The sequence below is a fragment of the Hetaerina americana genome, unplaced genomic scaffold, assembly GCF_022747635.1.
Source record: "Hetaerina americana unplaced genomic scaffold, ioHetAmer1.1.p SCAF_10, whole genome shotgun sequence".
In the NCBI taxonomy this organism is placed as follows: Eukaryota; Metazoa; Arthropoda; class Insecta; order Odonata; family Calopterygidae; genus Hetaerina; species Hetaerina americana.
The window spans coordinates 69,935,391-69,963,381 of NW_027286070.1; positions in this window are offsets into that span (position 1 = coordinate 69,935,391).

A 27,991-nucleotide genomic window follows, 5' to 3' on the forward strand; every position below is an offset into this window, starting at 1 on the left:
GGTCACGGGAGCAGAAGCTCCTCCGGCCGACTCTTAGCCCAGCCACGCCCAGGCACGTGCGTGGACAGGCATCATTGGAAATCCTCCTCGCCCTCTCACCTCCCCCACCCCTCCGAGCACCACGCCCCGATCCCTCTCCACGGTGCCCTCCATCGCGCTTGCCCCCATACCCTTTCTGGTGTCCCAAGCAAATGTAAACACGTGCAGGATAAGATGATAAAGGCGATGCGGCGTCAAAACTGGTGGCCAGGGTTACTTCAGAAGGAGGTCTTTGTCCCTGTGGGGATCATCCAATGTAAACCACCAGGAAGTATCCCATGTCTACAAGACGTTAGATGCTGGAAGAAAGGTATGAGTGAAAGAGGAGTCAGCAGAGGAACTCTCTCTCTCTCCTCTATTAGAGGGGGGCTATCACTGTGTCTAATGAACTTTCATTGTTAACCAACCTTTAACGGAAGTACAATTTTTCGGAAGAATATGTAGCACACATAACTGAAGGTAGAAACTAAAACATATTGGTCAATTATGAGGAGAATATGTAAGCTAAAGTCTTGAATTTATTGCCCTCAGAGTTCACCTAAAGTTTGGATAGGGTGAACTCCTTGACAGCTGTGTTCAAGGTCCAAAGTTAAATAGGTTGATTATAAAAACCTCTCGTGACGAATGGATTTTCATGAATGGGTAGTTTGGTGGCATAGGCCGCCGAAATCCTCCTCAGATTAAGATAAAACACATTTTAAAAATTCGCTTAAGTCACGAAAATAATATCTGTGATAATACATGGGAACAAATTATATATAAACGCATTAATAATATTTTGTTGCGTAAATTAAGTCAATATTTCAAAACGGCCCCTTGATAAAGAATAAAGAACAAATTTTTTGAATATTTTGCCTAAGAAATCAAATTCTAATCTGGGAATGTCCTTCCCTATTTCGATTCAAGTGGGGATGATGATACTCAAATAATTCAAGATACATTTACAAGCTAGTTATTGCAATGTTCATGTGTCGTAAGTTCAATGAACAAGCAGTCGAATAGAATATTAAATATCTTTTGGCTAAGGATCACTCTCTATGCTCCTGGTTATGGGAAAATCAAATTTTTCTGTTACACCGAATACAATTGATAACTTGAAGACTTGACTCTTTTAAACAAACCCTGCTAAGGAAACATGAAGGGACATTAGACATCAGTCAAAGCTTGATTATCAGATTTCATCTTATCCAACATGTAATACGTAAGTGCCCTCTGTATAATACGCAAATCATCATAACTATGTTTTTAGATCATAACCTAAGATTAACCGAAGGAAATATCTAGGATAACATATTATCTTGACATTTTATTCTCTATTCACCTTCGATTTTGCATTTTTTTATGTTCAACATGGTATTCGGAAATAAATTCAAATGGGACGACTGTAATGCTACAATTATAATAACAAAACTTCGACTTGATTGAGACTCGACAATTGTTTCTCACACCTAACCCTCGTCATTTGCATGCATCGATAAATCAGCAATCAAAATAATAAAGGCTGTAGAAATATTTACGATGATTTTAGGAAAATATGAGATAAAATACATTTAAAAATAATAATAATAATAATATTAATAAAATGATGCTAAATTGGAGAAAAATTGGGTAGAATGTGAAAAGATTAATATGTAAATTTGTGGAAAAAGTGTAAGGATTGTGAACTGCTATGCTCAACGAAGAAACTCACTGCCCAGGATACACTCACACAGGAAGGGGTGTGGGGTTTGGAAAAACATGAGAAAACTATTGAGGTAAGACTAATGTGCGGATGCCTAATAGCAGCTAACGGGTGGTACATGTGATGAGAATACAAAGGAAAATTATATGTTATATTTCAAATACATTGCTGAAATATATATACGCATATATATGTGTATACATAAAGAAACAATATAGTATTTGAAGAAAAAATATATTAAACTTAAAAAAATATTAACAATAATGTGAACCATAAATTGTAAATTTCTTAAAATAAAATCAAATTTGAAAGAAATTCAAACAGTAATCATAAAAACACGATAAATGAATAATAACTATCGATGATAAGAACAGAAGTTCCAAAAAATTAATTTATGATCATATTCACATGGATTTAGAGACAGTGGAGGGGGGGGGGTCACAGCATCCATATTTTTTTTTCAATTTCCCTCTCCTTCCAAAACTGAAGACTCGCCACAAAACTTAATAGATGAAGTCAAAGGTCAAATTGAAGTGTCCAAGCGTGAGTGTCTGGGTCATATGGACGCTCATCTGCCTTCCCCCCCACCCCACCACCACCAGCCATATCCCTCCCCGCATTCCTCAATGTCCTCCGGACCCAAAAACGTCATGTGCGACCCGCAAGTAGTTATGACGCCGCACATTGAAATCCGTCGGTCACACGAACGATCGCATGGCGAGCGACGGAATGACGACTCGAAAAAATGAAAAAACATCGTGAATGAGAAGGAAGGCGGCGTATAGAGAGATGCAATTGAAGGTGGGAGGAGGAAGCGGGGGGACAATGGGATCGAATGAAAAGGACCGGGAAAGAAAGAACAGTGGGGTGAGTGGCATGGGATGTCGAGAGGGGGATGGGGATGTGTAGGGAGTGGGAAGGGGAGAGGGAGGGGAGAAATAATGGGACGGAGGGAGGGAGAAGGAGGGAACGGAAGAGAGGAGAGGGGAGCAATTCCCAGGAGCCACATCCGTTGTCCTCCCCCCCCCCCTTGTACTCCCTCCTTCGCATCCACGAGTTCTCTCGCATCACTTTCTCATTCTTTCTTCAAATATCAACGAATAATATCGTACGCATGCGCCTTTAAATCGCCTACTTACTCATTCATAATAATTGTACACATATACAATCTGTGTTGCGAAATGCCAGGTTAGAATAAACATTTCCAAAGAGCATTATGGGCTTGATAACAGAGTTGCTTCGGAAAAATACACAAAAATAACGGTAAATTCTTTAATAGGGAGTGTTTTGAAGTATGATCCTGTAAACTCGTGTAATATGGGAAAAGTATCGGTGTAGATTAACGACTTTTAGAACTATAGGTAAGGGGAAGTATAAAGAAATAATAAAGATAGATATGGAAGAGAAACGAAGAGACTTTACGTGTGTTGGGGGTAGAGAGGAGGTTGCTATTTAATTAAATAATATGATGTAGTTACATTGAAACCCGTTGCATTAATAAATTTTATTTTGGTGAAAATTGCCAATTTTTAATTAATTATGGCATTCCACCATATCACGCCTGGAACGCCTCTCTTTTTAATAGGAAGTTGCAAGGTGTAATTCAAAGGATGAATTGGAATTCTACAAAAAAGTAAGGCAGTTGAAGGCTGTGCTGGACGGGAGGCTGCTGGGTGAGCCCGAAGGAGGAGGAGAATATGGCGGCGTGTAAGTGGTGAGGAGTACGAGGAAATAAGGAAGATCATTTCGTGAAAGGTGAAGTTAAGGCTTTCATGGAGTCCACGACCAAACGTGGATGATGGTTGAAAGAAACCTGCCTCTAATCGGTAGAATGGCTGTGATGATGATTTATTCGTTGGTCTATGTATTATGATTGTCTTAGTGGTCCCCCGTGATTGGACTATCCATTGAAGATCACAAGAAAAGTTTTCTGAAAGGTAGTTTTGTTTAGTTTTCCTCAGATGCCGATATGCGTATGCTTCAACACTTACATGTTGCATTAGCCATTCATTAGAGATGCACACACCTACTTATACCTATTATATCTCAACCGTAGAAATCGAGTTTTTGAAATAGGTGCCCGTATTCCATTGATCATTGCAACGACATTTTGCATTTAACGGAAAAAGTCTATGAAAAATAGTACTTATCACAATCATTAAATTTCCGACAGCCATAAGGGCACCACATCCTTCTAAAGATACTTTGGATATTTAACTTCGATAAATATAAACTTTTGTGAATTTTCCCCGAGCAATGAATTGAATTAAAACTCAAATAAAAACTGTAAAGATTATTCTGGCCGGATTAATGCCTATTAATCGTCTCGTTTTAATTACATGCGTCTGAAGTTAAATGTCTCCATGTACAAAAACCGGCAGAACTTTGACCTTCATTGTCGTAAGATCTGGGTCATCCTAACATTATGCCATTCAGATGCATCTATATTTCCCTAAGACCGGGCTGCTTTCAGGAGTCGGGGATGTCTACTTCATCCGCACTCCCTACGGGTCCATGCACACTTAATCTACACCTCCTAATCCCCGAAAGGATGAGCCCACTTCCTCACCTCGCTGCGCCGCTAAGTGATGGCAACAATTATTACTATTTTAAATATGGATGCCTAATGCAAAGATTACGGCATTTTAATGAATAATCCTTAGGAATTGACTCAAAAACGATTTTAGCAGTTTCAAATTCGACTTATGGCTTTAAATTTTACACCTGATTTTCGAATTAGTCTTGAGAATGAGAGGACAGTTTTCAATCTTCGGGGGGGTCGAAAGGTTGGCCGAAACATTCAACAGAATTACTCACTGACAGTGGCGATGATGACATTTAAAACTGATAATGTTTCTTCTGCTCGTGGTCAATGGGATATACATTGTTTATCATGAAAGTAATGCTTATGATTTTATTGTGCCACGGCTATCCATTGCAGCGCGGTAAAACCGGTCGGGAAATGAGGTGGGGGTCTGTCCTTTCAACGCAGCCGGTCGCCAGTTTGCTCCGAGCAGTCTGAGCGGAAAGACCTGCCTACGCGTGAAGTGTGTGTTTCGACTTTGTAACACGGCACGATGGAGCGTTCGCTTGAACAGCGATGCGCCATTAAGTTTTGCGAGCAGCTTGGAAAGAATGCAACCGAATCATTCCAGAGAGACCTTCCAGGACGACTTCGGTTAGGTTTGATTCAAAATGAGCCAAACTCACTCTTAACTCTGTCGTAACCCGAGACATAGGCTGGATGTTCAATTACGACCCAGAATCGAAAAAGGCAGAGCCGCGAGTGGCAAACAAAATCATCCCCCCGCCCCAATAAAGCGCGAATGAGCAATTCTCGAATCGAAACGATGCTCGTTGTCTTCTTTGACGCCCGAGAAATCGTCCATTATGAGTTTGTACCGCAGGGAAAAACTATCAACTCAGCCTTTTACCTGGAAGTACTCAAAACATTGAAACGCTGGGTCGCGTGCGTGAGGGCTGACATCAAGACACGCTCAACTCCACAATTAAAATGCTCCCAGCCACACGTCCTTCATAGTTACCATCTTACTGGCCCGGAGTGCCACCGCGGTGGTCCCCCAGGATCCTTACAGTCCCGACTTGGCATCGTGTGACTTTTTTTGTTTCCCCGACCGAAGAGCGTGCTTCAAGAAAAGCACTGGTAGGCCGTGGAAAAAACCCCATAGCACGTTACCACGTTCCTGAGAGACATTCCCGTCGACAGGGTTTCAGGGTGCCTTCTTCCAGGCGTAGTAGACACGTCTCCGCAAGTGTATTGATGCAGGGAAAGAGTATTTTGAAGAATTTTAAGAATTTGTACAAGTCTGATCAATAAATCTATTTTCTCAGAGAATGTGCAGTACTTTTATAGTGGCCCTTTTAAAATTATAATTTTTAAAAAGAAATATCAGTAAATAGCCACAATTTTAAATATGCGCTCTTTTCACTCATTTTCCCAGGATTAAAATGGAAACTCATCCTGTTACTGTCTTAAAAAGAGATGTTTATTACGAATACTTTCAGTCATTTTTACAGAAATATTGGTTGCATAATGACCTTAAATGGTACACACCTATAGCGACATCCTTTAGCACTTAATTGTTTTGCTCTACAATTCCAGTGAACAGGGAGACTGGAAATGAGGGCAAATGCGACTCAAACGAGAGCAGGCAGTGAGGAAGGTGGGAGGGATGACGGCATAGAGAGCGTATTCGGCGACATGACTGAAGCATTCGACGACTCTGATGCATGCTTGGCGGATTGCTTGCGAAGGTCGGTGAAATCGATGAAAAGATGGAAAGGTGTGCGAATGCTGGCAGATCGGCTGTTGATATATACAAAGGAATGAATGCTTACCCTGGAGTGTTAGACATGTCAGCCTTCAAATGCGCTCCTTCCTATAACATTGCGTGGAAGTGAAACTTCTGGTTCGCCAAGATATATGTAAATGTCGTGTTGAGTGTGTATGGGACACTCAAGGAGTCATTGCGTCAAAGAATGAGACATAGGGCGAAGAATGTGAGAGATGTCAACCAAGTGGATTTGAAGCATCGGTAATTGACTGGTACGAAAGAAGTGTGCGGCGTGGATTTAGTCACGGTGAGAGTGGGAGTCAGAGCTAACCACATTGTAAGTTCAAGCGTGATACCGTGAGTGAATGCGACAGGGATGAAACAAGTACGGGACAAGGCGGGACAGGCCAGGACATGGCGGTGTGAAAGAAATTAAAAAAAGGAAGTTTCTTCCTCTTTTTAATTTCTTAAAGGAGCTTCAACTGAGGATTTTTAGACTCTGCCTGTTCCGAGACGGAGTGTGACACATGTAGTTGCAGTTGAGGGAAATACGTTCAATGTTGCAAAGTCAAACAACAGCCTCGGACTGGGCTAGTTCGTTGAGGCGGAAATAACTACAACACAAAGGTTACCTTGATTCATATAATCTGTGCCACAGATGAGAAAACCTCCTGTTCCGTATATCTTCTCCAAGTTCCGCGCGTCACTCCAATTTAAGTTTGACCGTAATCGGAGGGAAATCCGGTTTATTACACAATTAAAGAAACGAGACACGTCAGAAGAGGGCAAATGATAAAACACGACCCGGTCACTTATTTCCTTTGTTCAGCGTGGATGTGGAACAAGTTGATATCTAGTCATATCAAGAGAATGAGGCAAAAATTACGTAATGGATTTTCATGCAAATAAATATCTTTTCGGCCACATGGACGAAATGGCGTGGCGCGAAAAATTTATTATCAATATAACACCACATTTACACCTTTTTATAAAACTCATGAAAATGATTTCCATCTGCACGAACGTATGAGCAAGATACGAGCTTAATTCAGTCATTCATCCAAGGGGTTGCAATCATTGCTTGAGCGTATTAGAAAACCATTGTGATAGGTACGGGATGAGAATCAATGTAAACAAACAAAAACCAAGCCAGATTGAAAAATTAAAATAAAGTTAGAGAGATTAAGTGTAGAAAAGATAGATTTAAGATGTCATTTTCCACACGAACGATAAGGGATGAGTATAAGTTGTCCGACCGCGTTGGGAGGGAAAAATGTTTTATGTCAACAGTAGTCTGGTGTGTAATCATCCCGTACCACACTCCTTAGCCGTGGTTTGCAGGTTACCATGTGGTGTGCAGGACAAGTTAACTAACATGGAAGTGTTTTGAATTAATTTGATCAAAGTAGTAGGGATATTAGATGAATGACTACGTTTAGCAAGGATGTTTCACCAGAAGGATGGAGTTGATGACAGGGAAGTTGAGTAATGATGTTAAGAAAGTTAATTGCATTGATACGAAGTGCGGTTTTGTACGGCTGAGAAATATGGTTGTTGAAGTAGAATGGTAGGCTTCGATTGGAAGCCTTTCAGATGTGGATGGGGGTAAGGAATAAATAGATAAATATAATAGATAACAGATGGGAATGAAAACCAATGAAAATAGATGCAAATAATTTTAATTTTGGATGGAATGCTGACAGATGAGAGAACGTTAGGCATGTGAGGGGGGAGAGGTAAGATAGGCGGGGCATATTGGGCAGAATGCTGGGAGGTAGAAATGATACGGAATCGAAGAAGGTTTACTGTATTGTGAGGAAACAAGTTTTGTCTTGTTATGGCAAGCTAGGAAATTCTCAGTTTATTTCCATCCGAATCCTACCTTTAAAAGTAGAATACCACTTCTTTTTATAGATTTTACAAAAAGAGATAGTGACTAACCATTATTTCCGTATCCATATCATATGAATCAATATAAATAACTTTGTAGCACTGAAATTATCCTCGAAATATTGATAAAAAATAGCTGAGAGCATGGAATTAAATTATTTCCGCTCAAAACCATTGCAGTGTCCTCAAAAGTGAACAGAAGCACAAATCCTTCAGCTTCGTCACTTGGGGTATTAATTTGGATTTACCATGCATTCCAAAGATAATTCTAGGCTCTACCAATGCCCACACCTTTTCTCCTCACACTTTGGCCCACGCACAAAATCTCAACCTAGTAAAACCGAGTATCCATACGGTAGCTGAAGAACGGAGAGACGTGCTGAGCGCAGTGGTTTCCTTCATCTCCTCCTATTATCTCCGGAAAGTGAAGGCATCGACACATGCACTTCTCGATGGGGAAAAGGGAAATTTTATTTGAGTAAAAAGCACTTAATGCACTTATTTTCAGCACTGAGCGTGGTATGCCCCGGGTCATAAATAACTAATATTTAATGAAGATGCGTGTAGTTAGAAGAAAAACAGTAACAATGGGTTTAATGTTTGAGTAGACCATTGATTTTCGTGCCATTGACAAGTTGCCACCATAGTCAAATTGTAAGATAACTTCAGTGGAGTTTTTTGTGTTTTACCCAAATATATGACGTACACGTACTTTACTGTGCATTAGATTTTGTCAAAATTGTTATTTCAACATTTCTTGAAACAACTAGCCATATAAATCATTAAAGGAGGATGGTAACACGTACGTTCATAGCAAAATGCTTTGTCAACAAAGAATCCAATAAAGGATCCGCCCTAGATTTTTTGGAGTGGCCCTCTCTCTCTCTCGGGCCAAAAGCAGTCGCTGCATAGTAAATATGCAGGGAAACCCACGCTGGTAGCGCTTTCCTGCATTGCTTGGTATGCCATTATGCCATAATAACTTTCTTTTAGTGTTTGAACTCGGAAAATTCTCAAATCACAAAAAGCATGATTATAATTTTCGCAAATTTCATTTTGAACACCTGTATTGAAGATACTACCGATAGCTATCTTTTATTTCAAATTTTCACCATTCGATAATGATTTATTACATCGATAACAGGTTTCAGCATTTTTATCCAGAGCTTGTAAAATGGATGCTCATAATATTTTTTTATAAATATAGAACGTTTTTACATCAATTAGTTCTTACTACGATTTAATAATTATCGAATGTTTTTAATAACTTAATTATTTTAATCACCAATGGAATTGTTCAATCTTGAAATATTTTCAGACTTGGACTAGAAAAGAATAGGGTTATTACATTCATCCATCGAAATAAGGACCTGCGCAAAAACCGCTTTCATCGATTCAATCAAATGGCTAACACATTAAAATGTGAATCCTGAGTGAAAAAGGAAATAAGAAAGCAATCCAGAGAGCCTACGTCGATTATTTTTCCAATATTGGCAGACAAACATACGTGACATATTACAAACTTTCACATAGATGATGTCCAATCTGAAAAACGAAGCAACTGCCTTTTACGCCTTAGATGACTAATGATCTCACAGAGTTGACTGCCTAAATCGGTTCGAAACGTCGAGCGCCAAGAACGGCACCCGGCATTTATAGTCCGTGAGGGGACATCGGAGCAAACGCCATTTACGAAAAACTTCGCGCTCTACGACGCCGCATCCAATCAAGAGACGTAGGGGGGCGCCACAGTCGTCGCAGCGAGCGATCACCCTCACTCGTCCACTTCCCCACTCGAAGCACACGGATTGTAGTACCGGGTCATCGGTCTCGCTTTCCTCTGGGCCGCGGGCGACACAAGTCATCCCGAGGGAATTGGCCGAGGGCAAGGAAGAAGGCGAAGGGGTGAGATGCGATCCTAGGCACTCACCGGAATCTCGTCTCGGGCCGTCGCGTCTCCTCCCTCCCGTCTCTGGAGCGCCCTCTTGCTCCTTCTGGCGGCGGGCGATGTGGCGCTGGATGAGGTGGTGCTGGAGGAGGGGAGAAGGTCGCAGGGGGTGCTCATTGCCGCCCTCCGTCCTTCAGGCGGACCCCCACCCACCGACACGTGGAGCGGCGCACAGATGCGCTGCCGCCGGAGGCCGTTGCAGGCAGGCGACGCGCCCTCTCTCGTACGTGACGCCGACCTAGAAATCGAAAGGGGCGACGAGAAAAAAGGAGAGTATAATAATCTTCAATATTTGTACTCGGAGGAAGAAATCTAGGGAAGCGGGGGAGGGGGGGGGATCTCTATAAAGAGATCAGAGATGCCACTTCTCCTCCCCCAAACTGACACATTCATTCAGATTTCGCATGACCTCGAGGGAAGGTTAGTATCCTAGCAAAATGCTGCAATGGCCTCGGAGATATTTCTAGCGGGCAAACATGAACGAACGATAGGGAACGAAAGAACGGAAAGTGGTGCTCAATCAAGGAACCTGAAAATTGATCTGCATGTTGGAGTACAAAAAGGGTCCCAAACGCTGCCAAATGGCACGGGGTACAACGCCAGATGCCGTTCTCCTTTTCACGCCTAAACTGTGAACAGACAGGGTGCCCCCGGGTATCCAGCTATCAAGTAGGTATTCCCCGGGATTTCCAGAGATTCTTCCATTCCCCCGGGGCTTTCTAGCGTTAGACTTTGGCATGAATGACAACAGTGATGAGGAATGCACCGGTGGTTTATCGTGCAAGATTGCGATGTGATATTAATGAACTAAACGCCTCAGAGTCACTCAAGATGAGAAAAAAGTCATCTGTAGGCAACTATGGATTACTGGAATAAAACCATACATAGCCCCTAAATAACAACATAAATCAGTCAAAGGCGTCAGGTTGTTAGCATAATCAACGAATGACGTATTTATTTTATAAAGAAAAGTTAAAATATCTCTGCCATTGAGGTGCTTCCGCAACAAATGAATAAATGTCAGCGAACTTACTATTATCTAGACTGACAGGAAATTCCCTTCTTTGAGCTCAAAATAAGTATTTCTATTGTTCAATAATTTTTAATATGATAATGATAAAAAGTCATTACTCCAAACTGCATCAACCATTTACTGTGATAATATTTGTCTATCACAACAGACAAAGCACTCATTACCCTTATGATTCTATAATACGGGAAAAGGATGATTGAAACTTCACATTTTCAGTTTCAAAGGTGATTGCCCGCCCAGAACATTGGAGACTTCGGAAAAATAATGCTTGGTTTTGCGAACTTTGAGAGTAAATTTATGGCAAATCGAGAGAGGCGCTATAGGCCCGTCATCGTTGGTGATATGAGCAATAACCTCCCCCCCAGTGCTCTTACGACATGGCCCATTAAGGACAGGTGCTGAGCAACGGCCGATTGTTGGAGGGCATAAATAAATGGGATTGCGAGAGGCCAATCAGCACCACCGCCACGACTCATTCGGCAGGGGTGATATTTCGGAGCACAGATGTGTGAGGGGGTAGTAGCGATGGCGCCCGGAAAAGAAGGAATGCGTTCTGCAGGGGAGAGAAGGAATGAGGGGAAATAAAGGGATTAAAGTCGTGTGCTTGCTGAGAAAAAATTATCACAAAATGCAGAGCGGAGGTATAAAACCATGCATCATGTTCAGGCCACTAATATCGTTTTCGACCGCATTTGCCATGACTTCGATCTTGAGACTGATGGCCGGCATCGAAACTTAGCCTTAAACGTGAACCAAATTGTGACTTGATTGAAAATTTTAGACTTACAGGGTTCGTCCGGAAAATAAGTGTACTGATTTTTTCCCGCCGCTCCAGGCGCGCCCAGCACCGCTCTGACGGGCTGCGATTGGAGGGGGGTATGTTGGCAAGCGACGCTGAAAAAGGCAGTCGGCTCTGAGCTGTGGTGTAGTGAGGAGCTCTGTTAACGCGAACCTCCACGCTCGACCCACGTCACGGAACGCGATGCCGAAGTTTTTGGACCAGCGTTATTCCATCAAATTTGCGGTAAAGCTTGGGAAATCGTCTACCGAAACTGTCGGTATGATTAACCAGGCTCACGGGGAGTCAGCCATGGCCAGAAACATGATCTTTCGGTGGCACAAGATGTTCGTGGAGGGCAGAGAAGAGGTCGACGACGAGTCTCCGAGAGGTTTCACGATGATGCCTTCGCGGGAGCGTTCCAGGAATGGGAACGCCGCTGGAACAAGTTTATCGACTCACAAGGGTCCTATTTTGAGGAATATTAGCTTAAGATATGTAAAAGTGTAATACATTTTTTTTCCTTAGCTCAGTACACTTATTTTCCGGACGAACCCTGTATGACGAAAGTTAAGAAAGGCAGTGCGGGAAGAAGGAGGGAGTAAGACGAGCATGAAAAGGAGGGAGCTGACATATCAAAAGAGTCGGTCGCCGGTAGACGGGAAAGACAAAGCTCCAGCTTTTACGACTCTCCGGAATTGTCATCGGTTTTTACGGTCAAGTGGGCTGGGGGACGTGATCCGCCGCCATCTGCGCGTTCGTTCCGAAGGGTTGGGTCCGACAGGATGTGCGAGGAGGGTGGGGGATAAATCGAAGGCTATCGCCGAATGTGTTCGCGGGAGGGAAAATATCCGCAAGTGCGCGGGGAAGAAACAGAAGGGAGGGCGGGGAGGGAGTGCGCCAACCTAGGGATGAGCAATGCGAGAAGGTGCCGTTGCGATGGGAACCTCTCTTCTCCACCGACCGCATTGTCCAGTGAGGGTCGAGCGATGTGAACCGCAAAGATGCAACAAAGATTATAAGTACACGAATGTATGCAAGTACATTATCGACGGAATTGAAACGACTGTAATTCGAAATAATCTTTGACTTCAAAATATGAACGACATTGTCGATAGGAATTTAATTCAAAACATTTACCGACAATTGATGCTGTGAAAGAAATATTGCGCGGTCTCAACCAGAAACTTCAGTTATTTTTAACCCACAGAATACTACACGAAAACTGTAATTGATAAAATAAATACGGAACATTTTCTTAAAGATTTACATATTACAACTAGAAAATTACAACCGCCAATATTAAAAGGGCATTCCATGTTCAGCAAAAACTCACCCCGTGAATATTTATCCAAGGTACTTTACTCCAAAACCAAAACTGGTCGGAATTTCACAGGTGCGGTTGGAAAGTCATCATGGCCATGCTTCTGAGAATTCATGAGTAAGAAGAGGCTTTATATATCCTTTCTACGAGGTATTTCTCGCTGGTGCCGCGATCATCTCTACGAAGAACCTTGAGAGCCAATGTACGAAACCGAGTTCGGGGCTGAAATATTTTCGCTCCGTAGCCGGACACATCAGCAAGTGCCCTGTTGAAGTATTGAATATGGAGGAGAGGGGGGGGAGGGTGGCGGAACCCCCGACAGGTGACGCCATCTCAATGATGGCGGCCCCACGTAAATTTACTCTGAACTGCGCCCTTCCTTGCCCTAACGGACTGAGCCGGCCCTGACTGATCCCCTCGTCGTGTTAGAGCTCAGTGTTGAAGAAAGAATTCTTTTCATGTTGCCATCTGTAGTGTGCATGTTTGGTGAAGGTCTCTCGGCGAAAAATTTACGAAACCTCAGTATGATCGGAAATGTCGAAAGATGACTCCTAGCCACAAGTATCACTGCGTGATCTCATGTCGAAACATGAAACTAGTTCTCTCCAAACTAATGCCACGGTTAAATGGAATGAAAATAATGAACTACTATAGCTGATTAATCACTTTAGCTTATATTGTTAAATTCTCTAAAAACCTTCGCAGTTGCGCGTTGTGCCGTCTAGGAAAAGCGAAAGAGCACCCGTCTGAGTGGAAGCGAATGGGAGCAAAAGCTATGCTCCAACGAGTATTTTTGTAAATGGAAACTTCATTCATGCGGACGTAAGTTTCACATGCTGGAATCAGTAAGTCAGCAGCGATTTTTATAAAATACTAATAGGAACGAACTCTACTAAGATTTTATTTCAATTAACTTTTCAATCAAATAAAGAACTTGAATTTTAAATATTACCTAATTTGTCTAATATATTTCTGTAATTTATAAATGCGAATACAAATAGGTGATTATATCACAAATCCTACGAAAATCTTCAAACTGCTTTCCAAATTTCCCGAATAAAAAAACATTAAGGGGGAAAAAACGAGTGAATCAAGGGGAACAGCATTCGGTCAACAATGAAAACGTAGGTGTCATTCAAAAGGGATCCTAACAGCAGCAGCAGCACGAGAGGTCATGAATAATAATCTCCCGGGAAGGCAGCGGGGCACTAATGGATGCCCGTCTACTCCTCCTGCGGGAATAAAACGCGCAATTACTGCCATTGTTGGGAGGGCTCCCGGCGGATGAGGGCCGGGGTCCACAGCAAGGGCAGGGGATTTTTGGGAAGAGGGTGCAGGAAAGAGGAGGGAGATGGGAGAGAGGGGATCTTAAGAGAAGCGAGAGGAGGTGACAAGAGGAAGGGAAGGGTTCTTGTTGGCGCGATTGTTATGCGAGTCTCCCCCTCTTACCCTACCCGCCCCCTCCCCTCCTTTGTTGGCCGGCGGGAGCGGTGTGTGTACGCACCACAGTTGCGTGGGCGTGTTGTGATTGGTGGCGAAGGCCTTTGCGCGGGGGACGCCCTCCCCTCTTCGGAAAAACAGGGGGGGGGGCGGCGAGGGTGGAAGTGACGGGGTCCGTAGTTTGGCGGGGGAGTGAGTGAGAGGGGAAAGGGCGAAGTTTTCCGGGGGTTGGGAATTGAGAGGGCGTGCGTAATCGGCGAGGTCATGTGCGTGTGTGTTCGCTCCCATGGGATCGATTCCCTCCGCCCCCCCGATGCGACGCGGCGGTTGGTTTGCTATGTGCGACGGGGCGGACGAGTGTCCATTTGTGATCGGTCGCGGGGATGGGAGCGCGGGGGAAGTTCTGTCCGGGTCCGAGGGGTAATTGAGTGCGAGGGCGAAGAACAAATGAGGCCGAGGGGAAGGGGAGGGGGGGCTGAGGATTGACATTCGGGAGGGGAGCGGGGGTGCAACGGCCTGGAGATAATTCGCGATCCACACTGCGAGAACCTCTCCAATGAGGAAAGGAATTCATCACCGCGGTGATTCATTGCGCTTTAAGCGGACGTCGGCCTTCGCTCCTCGTGGCCCGCGAGTGAGATTGCACTTGCATCTCTTGCTTTCTTCTAAGAGTTGGCATTATGAAATCGAAAGAGCGCTTGAAAAATACCATTGAAGGGGTCGAGATTGGAAACCGATACTTTCCAAATGGCGGTGAAACGCGCCAACTCCGAGCAATCTCACTTACTTCTCCGGCGGCATGAGAGGAGGGCATCAAAGGCTATGGTTCTCCTATTCGCGCGCATTCTTTATCTTTCCGCTGCTCTAGCTTTTAGAAAAATCCCTTCAGTTATTTATATGCAATCATGAGGCTGGGATCTTAAAATGTAAATATACATTCATATGCCAAATTTTCAACTCTTGGTCTACCTCATGGGGAAGGGGTAGAACAGGGGTAGAAGGTTGGACTCTTGGCTATAGGTCAAGGGTTCAATTCCTAGGAAAATCTCTCTGGGCACCCTCAGCTTCACCCAAACTGCGTGATTTTCTACAAGAACTTCCTGGAAAACCATAGGTAGCGAAAGGATCTGGGCCCTTTATCCTGATTTTTGATTTTCACAGGCCGTTGGGCTTTGTGCTGGGTGAACTCCACCGACACCTACCAAACCGATTCGAGTTGATTATTTATATTTGTTTATGGTCCACTACCCAACCCAATGACAAAAGCAGAAATGAAATTCTTTTTGGTTTGAAAGAACAGCCGTTCTCTATATACAAGAAGGAAAAATAAATTATATTTATCTCCATAAGTGACATTTTTGAGGTTCAGTTTAGCTTTTCCTACATTATCCATACCAGAGTTGGATGCTATGTTCATTTTTCACGCTTAGGCTTTGGCGATCATTTTTCTGATAACCCAGTATTCGCAAGTGAGCATAGCGTTGCGATAATCTGCTACTAGAGCCTCGATCATTCGCGGTCATTCTCGTAGTAACTTAATATTCAAGTACATTCAATAAAATATATTTCCTCCAATACTCCACTGGGAATGAATGCTAAGCTATTTACGCCCAATATTCATTATTTATACGGAATGACGCCCAAGTGTGTTGATCCTTCGTCGATATGTCGACGTTTAATAATTCAATCATTAGCAAAGTATTGTCGTAGCCTTGTATAGCCAAGATGCCCGCAGAGCGTGGGCTGCTCCACGTTGACGGATTCTCTTTCGCCCCATGGCAACCAGGATGACTCCCTGGATGCGGTGCAGGTAAATCCCCTTCGTGCAAATTAAGTATAATCAGTCTGCGGAAGTTATTCTTTCTTGAATTTAAATGCATTTTTACAAAATAAATATTTTATTTTACTACGAAATCGATTTCTTTAAAGCACGGAAGTCACACCCTGAGTTCCGAAAAATTTTAATGTAGCTTTAGTCATCGGGGTATGATGGCGCAGTTTCGGAGGGCTCTTGGGCGGGGTTGGACCACTTAGGATTTGGATATACGAGTAGGGAAAGGGAAGGACAAGGAAAAAATGGCGACGCAATTATCGCACTTGTAACAAAAGTCTCCGCGACGCTCTTATTCGAAGCACCCATACGACGACTATGCTGTACTTGAAGTGCTCTCCACACGACACCTAAGAAGGGGACCCTGAAACAGTGAGTGAAAGGTCTACCCCCTGATGTCAATTAAAGCCAAGTAGCGTGAAGAGCCTTTGCCCTAACAATTGCGTCGAAATTCTCAATTTAAATATGAATTCATGAACCCTGAATAGAGTAAACAAGTCTTTTAAAACAGATGTGCACCCATTTTCAATTTGGCGCCAATGCCATATAAGCGTCACCGATTATCTACTATAATCTTGGTATAATAACTCAATAGCAACTCGGACGACTTGCTCTCTCCAATTCAATTTCCCTTCCGAATCCAACATTCAATTCAATCTTGATCGATGGAAATTTTTCTCGTTTTCGCTTGTTCAGATATCCAAGCAGGAAATAAAAAATAAATTCTTGGGCGATCCTCTCATACCCGTCAGATAGCAGATGGGAAGAAAAGGTCGGTTCTTGGATTGAGGAGCGTTCGGGTGACTCTTGCCGTTCGGAGAGAAAGGCAGCACGCACACGCAATCGGCCATCTAATTCCCTGAGACCCGTCCTTGTCTGTCACTTCATGTCTTTATCTCCCATGCAACTCTTGTCGACCCTATTCCAGCGCTAGGATGAAAAAAACGAGGCGGAAGAACAATAGGAATGGATGGACACCTTTACCTCCAAGCCCTCCGATTCTCCTCTTCCTTTCTTCTGAAACTCACAAAACTCATCCTATTGCCTAACACAAACCCGCCATTACGAAAGGCGGGAAAAGCGTGAAAAGAAAAACGGGACTCTTGTTTTCCACGGAATCTCCTGAGCACCAACGACTGGTGAAAATACTACTGGTGAAGGAATGGTGTGGGGAGGAGAAGTCGATGGAGGGCCATGCGGAATGAGAGGAGGGAGAGAGAGAGAGAGAAGGACGCGGGAGAGATGGATTTGATGAGGAGGGCACTTTTTGTGGAGAGGGCGCGGGAGGTGGGGAGGAGATCGCAGACACGGGGGAGGAGGCGTGGGGCGATTGGAGGCAATGAAGAAGAGGGTGAGGGAAGGCGAGGGTCGGCGGGAGGTGCAGAGGAAACCGATAGGGATGAAAGAAAGCCCCCCAAAAGCCCAGAGCGCCATCTGCGGAGCAGGGACACTTCCAAAACTGCGCGTCCTTAACTTCCCCCTGTCCTCATCCACTCCCCCAGAAACCTATCCCTTCCATACATATCTCCAACCCTCACTCCCTCCTGCATCAAAAACTCCGGCGTGCAAAGTCTATATGCCATATATACACCCTTTCCATAACTCCGATAACCTCTAGGGGTAGTGCCCTCTCTTGCCCTGCGGCAGAAGTGCGTGACGCCTCTCTCTTAAACATTATCCCGTCCTCCCGTCCCTTCCCCCGATGAGCCCGCTCCCCTTTCACCCGGTTCCCTCCCTCACTGTGGGCCGACTGGTACGTTTCCAAAGTACTCGACGAATCTGTGACCGGGGTTCGACTCTTGTCTCCCCCTTCGCCCCCGACCGAGGGGTTGGAGGGGGATCCGGGGTGGGGATCCGTCGCGCACTCGGTAGTCACATGGCCCGCGGGTCTCCATGACTACGGCCGACTGTCACTTGTTCCCCTGCAATGAGTTCCTCTCTCCCAACCTCACCCCCAGCGACTTGAGATTTCCCATTCCCATCCGCTCGGCCTCACCTCACCCGTCCTTCCTCAACAGGTTTATTTTACTTCTCTCGTGCTAAATGTTAACCGGGAAAGAATTATTGTAAGGATTGAAATGAGAATTTTCATGAATGTTGAAAATTATCAAACTTATTTTGAAGTTGTTGTTTTCTTTTTATTCAAATTTGATAAAACGTTCCTGAATGCACTGACTTCTTATTCTTAAATACACACTCTCCCTTGTGGCAACCCGCGGGTGTAGATAAGGATAATTTTCGGCTCTATCGTCCTGTTTAAATTTTATTTTCGTTGCATTTTCGAATCAAATTTTAGGTTTATCACAAAATAATAAACACTTCAAACAATTTATCGTTTGCAGAGAAAATGACGTAAAATTTTTTGAGAGATATGTTGAAACAGTTTTGTTGCACAGAAATGAATGAAATTCTCTGATTCTTCATTAGGAAATCAAACCTTGATTAAGGTACAAAGCCAGTATATTTTTGGCCCCATGGGTTTTGTAATCCTATGAGCTCTAATACAATGGAAGAAATAAAGTGGCCCCCAAGAGCTGGGAACGTCATGTTTTTTCCACAAATTTAACGTGTATCTATAATCACCTGATTGTAAATATTTCAATTGCAGGATTTACATTCGATTTCCCATTAACTAATAATGGGTTTCATATCAATCCGAATATTTTAATTTGTTTGGGGAACATATTCCTACGATATCACATTCTAGTAACCTATTTCCAGTGTTCTTCCAATCTACCTCTAGGTGGATAGCTAACTACCTTAATATGTACCTTGAGGTTTATGGTGTAGCATGCGGTTAGCATTCCCAAAATTGGAGGGTGCCCATAGGTTTAGAATGGAAAACGGAAACTGTAAAGCAATTCTTCAGTCGCAGTGAAGAAACTCCCGCAAAAGAGGCGGAACTCTAAGCCACCTCTTCAGCGGCACGCGAACTTGGCATGTTAGATCAAACTAAGGCCATCTACTGAGACCTTTCACATATTTACCTGCGACCCCGGCGTAGCTTTCGGAAGAAATCAAATTTCTTCCAGACCAGACCTGATTACTGGTATGAACGTCTTTCCAAAGCTAATACATTTCACGCATTTTGCACTTTATGAAATAGTTTTGCAGTTGCATTCCATAGTTTGTTTAAAATGGCATTGCTAATTATAGTATGGACTTAATGCCTCTATGATAAAATTGACATAACGATTACCGCATATTATTACAACCACATTAATATATGATCAATGTACAGAGAAAAATAATCACCAGATTGACTGTGGCTCTCGTAATGTGTTAGGGAGAAACCGTATTGCGGAATATTTTCCTCTCTGACGTGATCAAAATTCTACGCATTGATAAGAAAATCGACATAACGCATTGAGCATAAATTTAAAATTCTTAATTACGAGTTTTCTTAAATAAAAATACACGCCTGTGTCACTTCGTAGGTACGCCACGGATGGTCAAGCAACACTATGTATTCCCTATTCTCCTAAACCAATGCGAATTAATTGTGGAAGTCCGCCAACATAAAACTATCTCATGAACGTCAGTTTGGTGGTAAATACATTTCTGCAGCATATGGTCAGGCAGGGTTTTATGAGTGCTATAATATTTTTAAAAGCTTGCAGATGGTCGACATCGAAATAATAGGGCAATATCTACCTTCACAGATCAGTACAGAATCATAAATTGCTCGTGATCCGTCGATGTAGTCTGCACGCTAACACCTAAAGCTACAAGAAATAAACTCCTGACCGAGCTCTTCTTCCTATAAACGGACGAAATTTTTAACGCAACTGATTTTCCTCGATAGCGTGTAACATTGAGATTCGGTCTGAAGTCTTAATATGAAGTTTTATAGTTCATAAATATTTCAAGGAATATTTTTAAAACAATAAATAATGTTTAACTGATAATCACTCTCAATAGTGTTCAGATTAATTAAACTAAAGTAAGAATTAAAGTATTTAGCTTATTTTATCCGATTCAATCCGAGGAATTTAAGAGAATCAGCGTGTTAGGTAAAATTTGATTTTAATTTTGTTAGCTGAAGTTAAGATAAATTTGGGTCATATAATAGTTAGGTTAAGATAAAGTTTCTTCCGATTCGAACGACGCCTTTGGTCTCATGTGTGCCAATGCGATCTGTTGTCCGTAAGAGGACATGAATGGATATTTGGGGCTTTTCCCACCAACAGATTGTGTACTGTTCGTTAACCAAAAACGGGGGGAATTATGCGCGTCCAACTTATTGTCAGTGTATTATAACAAATGGAGTAGAGACTGTCAAGCATTCATCTATCTAATATACTATATAGTCTACAGAGTTTAAGGGCATTACGAATATAATTTTTTTTTCATTATTTCTATAGTTTGTGGAACGAAACACGAGCTTATGGATTATTAATTTAGTTTCCATGACATGTTATAAGTAGGGTACATGTTTCCACTAGTAGTTAAGTGCAACTGTTTATTTCCTCACATTCTTTTTTAATAACTAGTAGAGGAAATACTGCCAAATATAGTCAAGGTAGCATGGGAAACCTACGGTGAGAAAAATTTCCCTCTCCCTTTAATCGGACAGGAATCATTTTAATGACTTCATAATAATAGTCCTTCCATTGCTTCATTGTCTTAATTGAGAATGTATATATTAAGAATATGATGTCTTAATTTAAAAATATAAAATTCTCAGGGCTAGCTCTACTATCTGGAAGAAGCAAATGAAAGTTGGGAAATCAAGATTTGACATTATATCCGAGTAGATAATGTATCACCAAAAACGTCTCGAATCCATCTTCTCCACAGAATTTATCCTCTAATAGGCCAGTCAAAACGTTGATCATAGTCTTCTAGAAAAAATATGGATTATATCTGATGTTTTAGAGAGAGAACTCTAGTATTGCATATGTTTTCCTTCTCATATAGCTAAATAAATTGGAATAAATCGACTTACTATATTTACTTGTAAAAAGAGTATCTGAGTGGAATAGCGATTAAAAAATTGTTTATAATTACTTTCACATTAACCTATACATTTAAAAGCATTGCACGTTGCCACAATATGACTCGGGATTCCTTCGAGTTTATTGACAACCAAGGGAAATGCATGATTAGATTCAGCATTCTACTGACGGCTGATGTCTTCAGGTAAAAAGATTGATAGCACAGAAAGGGAATAATTCATGATATGAGGTTAATACTCTGAAAGCCAAAACATAATTAGCAAGGAAAAAATAATAAAGTTGATGTTATATAGAATTCATTCTCGGGGGGGGGGGTGAGTGATAAAAAATGCTGTCGGACAAAAGCCATGTTAGACCTCCGTCAGCTGCTTCGGAGATGACGACAAATCAAGATGCATCGCAGGATATTATATCCATCGCATTCAAATATTTGACAGAATGGACCGGGGAGCATGCGTAGGGCCACGTGCCCAACCTAGAAAACTCTTCCTTGAATGGGGATGTGTCCCTAGAAACGAGGTTATGCGCGTGCTCTTAAGGGCTGGGTTAACCCCATACCCCCCACCCGCCCGCTCCCCTCGTTCAATTCTCTTCTTCCCTCAGAGGAGTAGACTTCCTTCGGAGGACCTCCTTCCAGAGCGAGGAGACTTCAACGCACGAATAAGGAGGAAACACCTGAAGAAGGGAGACTTTTATCCTCGCTGCGTTCATCGGCCATTAAAAACAGCGCGTGAGCACGTGGCACGGGGAAGGAGGAGACGGGCCGTGACACGCGGGGGAACGGCGGCTGGTGGGCGACATGCCCTTCTTCTTATCGCTCCTTTGCTTTCTGTCCCTCGCCTCCCGTCCCCCCCCCCCGCTGCAGTACGGACGCTGGCGCTCACGAGAATGCCGTTCCCGCCAAACTATAGCGGCCAGCCAGAAAAGCCGTCACGCTGCTGTCGCGTAATCGTTTGAGCCGAGTCCTCCATCGGAGTCCCTTATTCTTCCTCTAAGAAGCACACTCATTTATTCCAGACAAGGCCTTGCCAGCAACTTGATCATCGAAGCAAATACTGGAAAAATTTCAATTCGTGCCTCTTTAATAGTGTTCGGATGGCATGTTGAAAATAGTAAGGTTTCCTTTTGAATCCATCCAAGAAAGCCACGAAACAAGCTTAGTGATTCCTAACTAAATGTTTCTTTCACCAACACTGGTGTACTGAAGAATGATGAATTCACAAGGGGAGATTTAAAAATTTAGGTTATATTTAATTTGAAAAGATAAAAGTTTTGGTGCGAAAACGTCGATGGAATTCTCGATTAAGTCTGTTTTCAATGCGTCTGGAGATAGGGAAATTACTGTAAACAGCACAGCTATTGAAATAGTAATTGTTCTTAGAAAAGAATAAGCAATTAAAAAAGTTAAGCTATAAAATTGACTATTAGATCTTAATAGCTTTTACTAGACTAAAATTACCGTTTTTTTCAGCTCGAGAATCGACAGTATCATTCATGTGATCAATTGTTTCTTCGTACCGAGCCAGGCCATTGTTACACAAACTGAGGGACCGTTTGGAGGAAATAACCGCAAGTTCTGTTTTCTTTGAGTGGCAGCCCTGTCACTTAGTGAAACGGAGTTATTTAGCTGGAGTTCTTTAGCTCAATTTCTCAAACAAAAATATAACGGTTAATTGAACTAGTACCAAAGGATCACATAAAATATAATTCTTTGACTATAAGTACAACATGCACTGTAGTGTTGGTAGGACGAGGAATCAAGAACGGTGAAGAGGAGTAAAGAAGAAAGACGGTGATGGAATAATGAGGGCAAACCATGCATGGAACTCTACCGGTGGAAGCATGGAAGTGTAACGGAGGGAGAGGAAAATAAGTGAAGGGTGGCTAAGTTGTAGGGAGAGAAAGTAGGGGAAGGCGTAGGAGTCGAAAGGGCGCAGGGAGGAGAGGAAGCTATTCGTCACAAACGAAAGAGCGTACAGGTAGAAAATGTATTGGACAAGAATGTCTAAAACTGCTTGAAAAAGCTTGAGCAAGCCACTGAAATTTAGCTTCTTAGCCCCGATAAGCCAAATACTGCGTTAATAATTTTGTTGGTAGATCACGTGAGCATAAATAACTATTTTCCATAAAAATGTATGCTAAAATTGTTTTTAAAATGAAGGTAAAACTATACTACTGACAGATAACACACTATACCGAGTTTTTCCCAAAACCTAGAAAGCACCACGCCGAGAAATTGCACTTATTGCTAGTAACTGTAATTTTAAGTTTGCGTGATTAAATTTTGGCATAAAATATTGACAAATGTAATATACTGAAATAAAAATTGAAACGACATATTTATTTCAATAGAATCGTAAAGCGGTCAGTTAAATTTCTAAGAAACTTAGGGTCGCAGACTTACAACTGACTTCACATTTATTTGAAAATCAAGGTGGATGTGACATAATTTAGATTTTAATAGCATTCATATATGATTGACGCATCAACTCAATGCGCCATTCCAAATAATAATGGGAGAATAATACAAGAATGGAAAACAGGAGCTGTTGGCCAAATTGCACATTAATAGCCTTCAAAAAAGACATCCGAGGAAAATAATCCAATGAGCATTTTATTTCAGGATATCCTTTTTAATTACCAGATCGATTATAAACTTACTACAACGAGAGCCATTATTTTCTTCGTCTAATTGCCCATTATGTAGTAAATGCAGCTAGAGGATATTTTTGGGTTAGCCATATACTTAAATACTAAGCGTAGCAGTAGCCTTAGGGGAGGCAACCGAAAGCTGAGTTTTATAAGAATAATAAAAAGAATATTTTTCATTTGTTCTCCGTACTTAAAAGAGTAACTATCCACCATAAGCCACTCACGCCGGCAGGACGGACTTCTGAAGGAAACGGCAGTAACTCAAGGGGTATACCAAGGTATCTGATCTTAAAACCTAAATACTTAAGAATACAACAACATATTTAATGAAATTTTCGTCCCGCAAGAAGATTGATATAAGCTGAATTGGGATGCAACTATGAAATCGTATCGTGGATAAAGTGCAAGGTTACATGTTACTTTCTTTCGTTGGGAAGTGAATTTTCACAGCTTCCTGTCTCTGCCTCAAAGGAGCCGTATCCAAGAAGAAACAGAATTTCCGCAAAAAAACGCTCGAAATAAAGTTGGAAAGAGGTCTCCCTCGCAGTTCCCGGCATTTTATTTTACACCCAAAAATGATTAATTCTGGGAGAACCTCAAATGTCGCTAGTAAAAAAAATTATCCCGTGGAAGGCCGGCGCAATAGTCGAGGACGCCGAATGGCAGTGCAGAAGGGAAGCGGCAGTCGGCATAGCTTCGGCAATTTGATATTTTAGTGCACATGGAGTTTTTTAAGAGAGGGCGGACGAGGAAGTGGTAATGGGGAGAGGGCAATGGCGAAGGGGCAGTGGAGGAGGAACCTTGAGAGAAGAGGGAGGAGAGGCTAGAGGAAGAAGGGAGGGGACATGTCGGAGGAGAAAGGGGGCTGGATTATAAAAATAAAAAAGAGGGGGGCTCGGGGAGGAAGTTGGAGGGCTCGGAGGGCAGGGGGCTGTGGTAATGGTAAAGGAGGGCCTCAAGGAGTAAGACGACTGGTGAGTGGAGGGGGGTGTGGGGAGAGGAGGATGGGGGATGGGCACTGGAGGGTGGAACAGAGAGAACACCTGGCCAAGGAAGGGTGTGTGGGGGGGGGAGGGCGTTTGTTGGGAGGGAGTGGGGGTGTGCCGGCCGGTGAAGTGTTGTGTAGGCGTTTGGGTTAGGATTGAATGAAAGGAGTGAGGTGGGGGGAGGGGAGATTACTATTACTAGGGAAGGCGGGGAGGGGAGATTTGCCGTTTTGGGGGAGTAGGAAATGGGGTATGGAAAAACATATAACGCTCGAGGAGGACCTCTGCGAGGGACGAGATCTCCTTTTTGGGCCTTGTGAGCGAGCATAGATTAAACGGAGGGCATTTAAAAAAAATCGCGCAAGACATCAACAGCAAGGAGTGAGCTCCAAAGGTTGGGGAGGCACGCTACCATTGTTAAAGCAGCATGATTCACCGAATAAGATTGAAATATGGGAAACATAGGTTAACCAATGTTTCAGTCGATGGCAAAAGCTATGAGTTATTTTGAAAGGAAAAACCAGCGCGTAAACCGCCATTGGAGATTACTGTGCATTTATTGACGGTCGGAGTGGTCATTTTGGAAACACATCTGCTTGGTTGTTCATCGTCCGTTCGAATCCCGACTCTGGGATGCACGTATTACTTATCCTAGGGTTGAATAACTTGACGGTGCCATGTAATCTTTAGATGGTTAATCATCTGACCCGGGAATCTACTCTATTCCACAGGCACTAGCACTGAAATTGAGGAATTCTTAATTTTAGAAAATATCTCAAACCAACTTTATTTAATGCCTGAGCGCGAATATTTAACAAAATAATTCTTACACGCATCATTTTTGTATATTCAAAATGCCCGATTTCTGCGACTAAATTGAAATTCACTGATGGTCAACATTACTCACTGATGGCATGATATTTTTATTTAACCCTCTTCCCCTAAATACATCTAATTCCTCGAAATAATTACAATGATTTTACTCTTCCAAATGATGCCAATGTAAATGCAAGATATAACATAGTGAATTGATTCGAGTTTCCATGCATGATAACCCCATTCCTCTATGCAAACGGGAAATGTAACAGCCTCGGGTAGGAGGATAGACTGACTGCCAGGGTGGTGGGAAGATGCAAATTCTCTGGAATATCAGGTGGGTCAAAGTCACTTCAAGTTCGACGATGAAAGTACAGAATTCAACGATTTGGTAATAACTTCGCAGGAGGACATTTTTTCAATCCATGGGAAGATTTAGGACCCAATAAATGAAGGATCTGCCCTATTTTTTCTCATTATTTACGTTAACAAGGTCATAAAATTAAGATTTTAACTAGAAAAATTCATAGTAAATTTTATGTAAAAAAATAATCTCGGGGCATAATTATTATCAAATGTTCATTTGTATATTTTATTTGAAAAATGGATCCCTTCTCATCACAAGCAACCTAACCATAATATGTGTACATCCGAAAAATTTATGAAAATGTCCATTTCTCCCTGAAACAAAAAGCGGTTATGTCCACCCAGGACCATTGGCATAAATATTATGACTTTTTATTTCACTCTGTGAACATCTTTATAATATTTTGAAAATCAAATAATCAAAGTAATCCGCGCAGGTCCCAATGGGCAATCTTGTTCTGCTTAAATAATTCTAAATATTTTTGCCACAACTTTTGGCAACTATATCTGTGATAAATTAATTCTAAAACAATTAATTCGTGCACAAATAATACATGGTGGAAAGACACTAATGAAATTGATTTATATCTTAGTAGGAAACTCGTTAGCTAGGGAAGAAAAGGCATTCCCCACATCAATGGAAACGAAATTTAAGTACGCTTGTACAAGTGCCTTATATCGCACACCTACCACGAGAGGATGAGAGGTATTTAAGATTCTTTTCTCGGCACGAGGAGAGAGATAGTTAAAGGTGAAATGAGCGAAATCTTTAAGAAAATGGATTAAATAAATGCCATGGACAAAGATGGAAGAAGTGTGCTACGATGGTTTGAACACGCTGAGTTAATAAATAAATGTCGAGTCACCAAAGAGAAAAGGTTTCAGGAAAAAAAGAACGTGTGCAATGCAACGTATGACTCAGTCATGGGCGAAAGATATATGCTTGGATAATCCCGAAGTTCTTTGGGATCATCCCGAAGTTCACCAAATTGAGGCGAGAAAAATCAATTCGTTAATACTTATTGTACAACATTGAAATTATTTTGTTATATAATAATAAAATTCAGAAGTTTTGTTTTTTCACTTGATACTAAGTGCTTGCCGTCTATTTTTTAGAAATGAAGTTATTGAACCCTATCACACCGTTGTTAGAATAAAGAAATGGAAAAAGGAGATTTTTGTGCAGTCGAATCTGGTGTAAAATTACAATGAGAAAAGACCAATGATGGCAAAAATAATGGAGAAGAAATGGAGAACTTCTATAAATTGCAGTTTATGAAAAATATTACGTTTGTATGTTTGCTCAAAGTATCTATTAATTTGTAGAGCTAAATTGGATAGAGTCTTGATTCACCTTAATTTAAACATTATAACACCCTCGTAAAAGAGCAAACGGATGGAAAAATCCGCCTTAATAACGACGGGGAAAAAGCTATAATTCACTGTGGTCAAAAACACAAAAAAATACAAGCTTTGCTTCCATTGATCATATGAATATAACGCTACTAATTGCCTTAACTTAATATGTCATTGTGAAGGACAAGTCAAGCTTAAGACGTTCTTACATTAATTTCACATATATATGCACGCAGATAAAATGAATTGAGGTTGAACGTTGAGGTAGAACAAATACGATGGGGAAATAATGACCGTTCTCCTTTGACAGAGAGAGAGATACCCATAATTAGAGGGGGACTTGAAATACCAGTGATTGTGGTCCTTTGAAGTTTCTCCGGAAAAATATGCGTCCAAGAGATATTATGCTGAATGTGTGGTTCGCACAACTGCGTCATATTTCCAAGTTTGCAAGTTTATTTAATTTAGAAGAATTCCTTCATATTTTCCTCGGGATTTACTACTAATTTAACTGAATTCAAAGGGTGTTTAAGAGCAAGTCAGACTGTTCATTTATCAGTCAGTTCTACATTCATTAGTCGGAGATGCTTGAGAGATC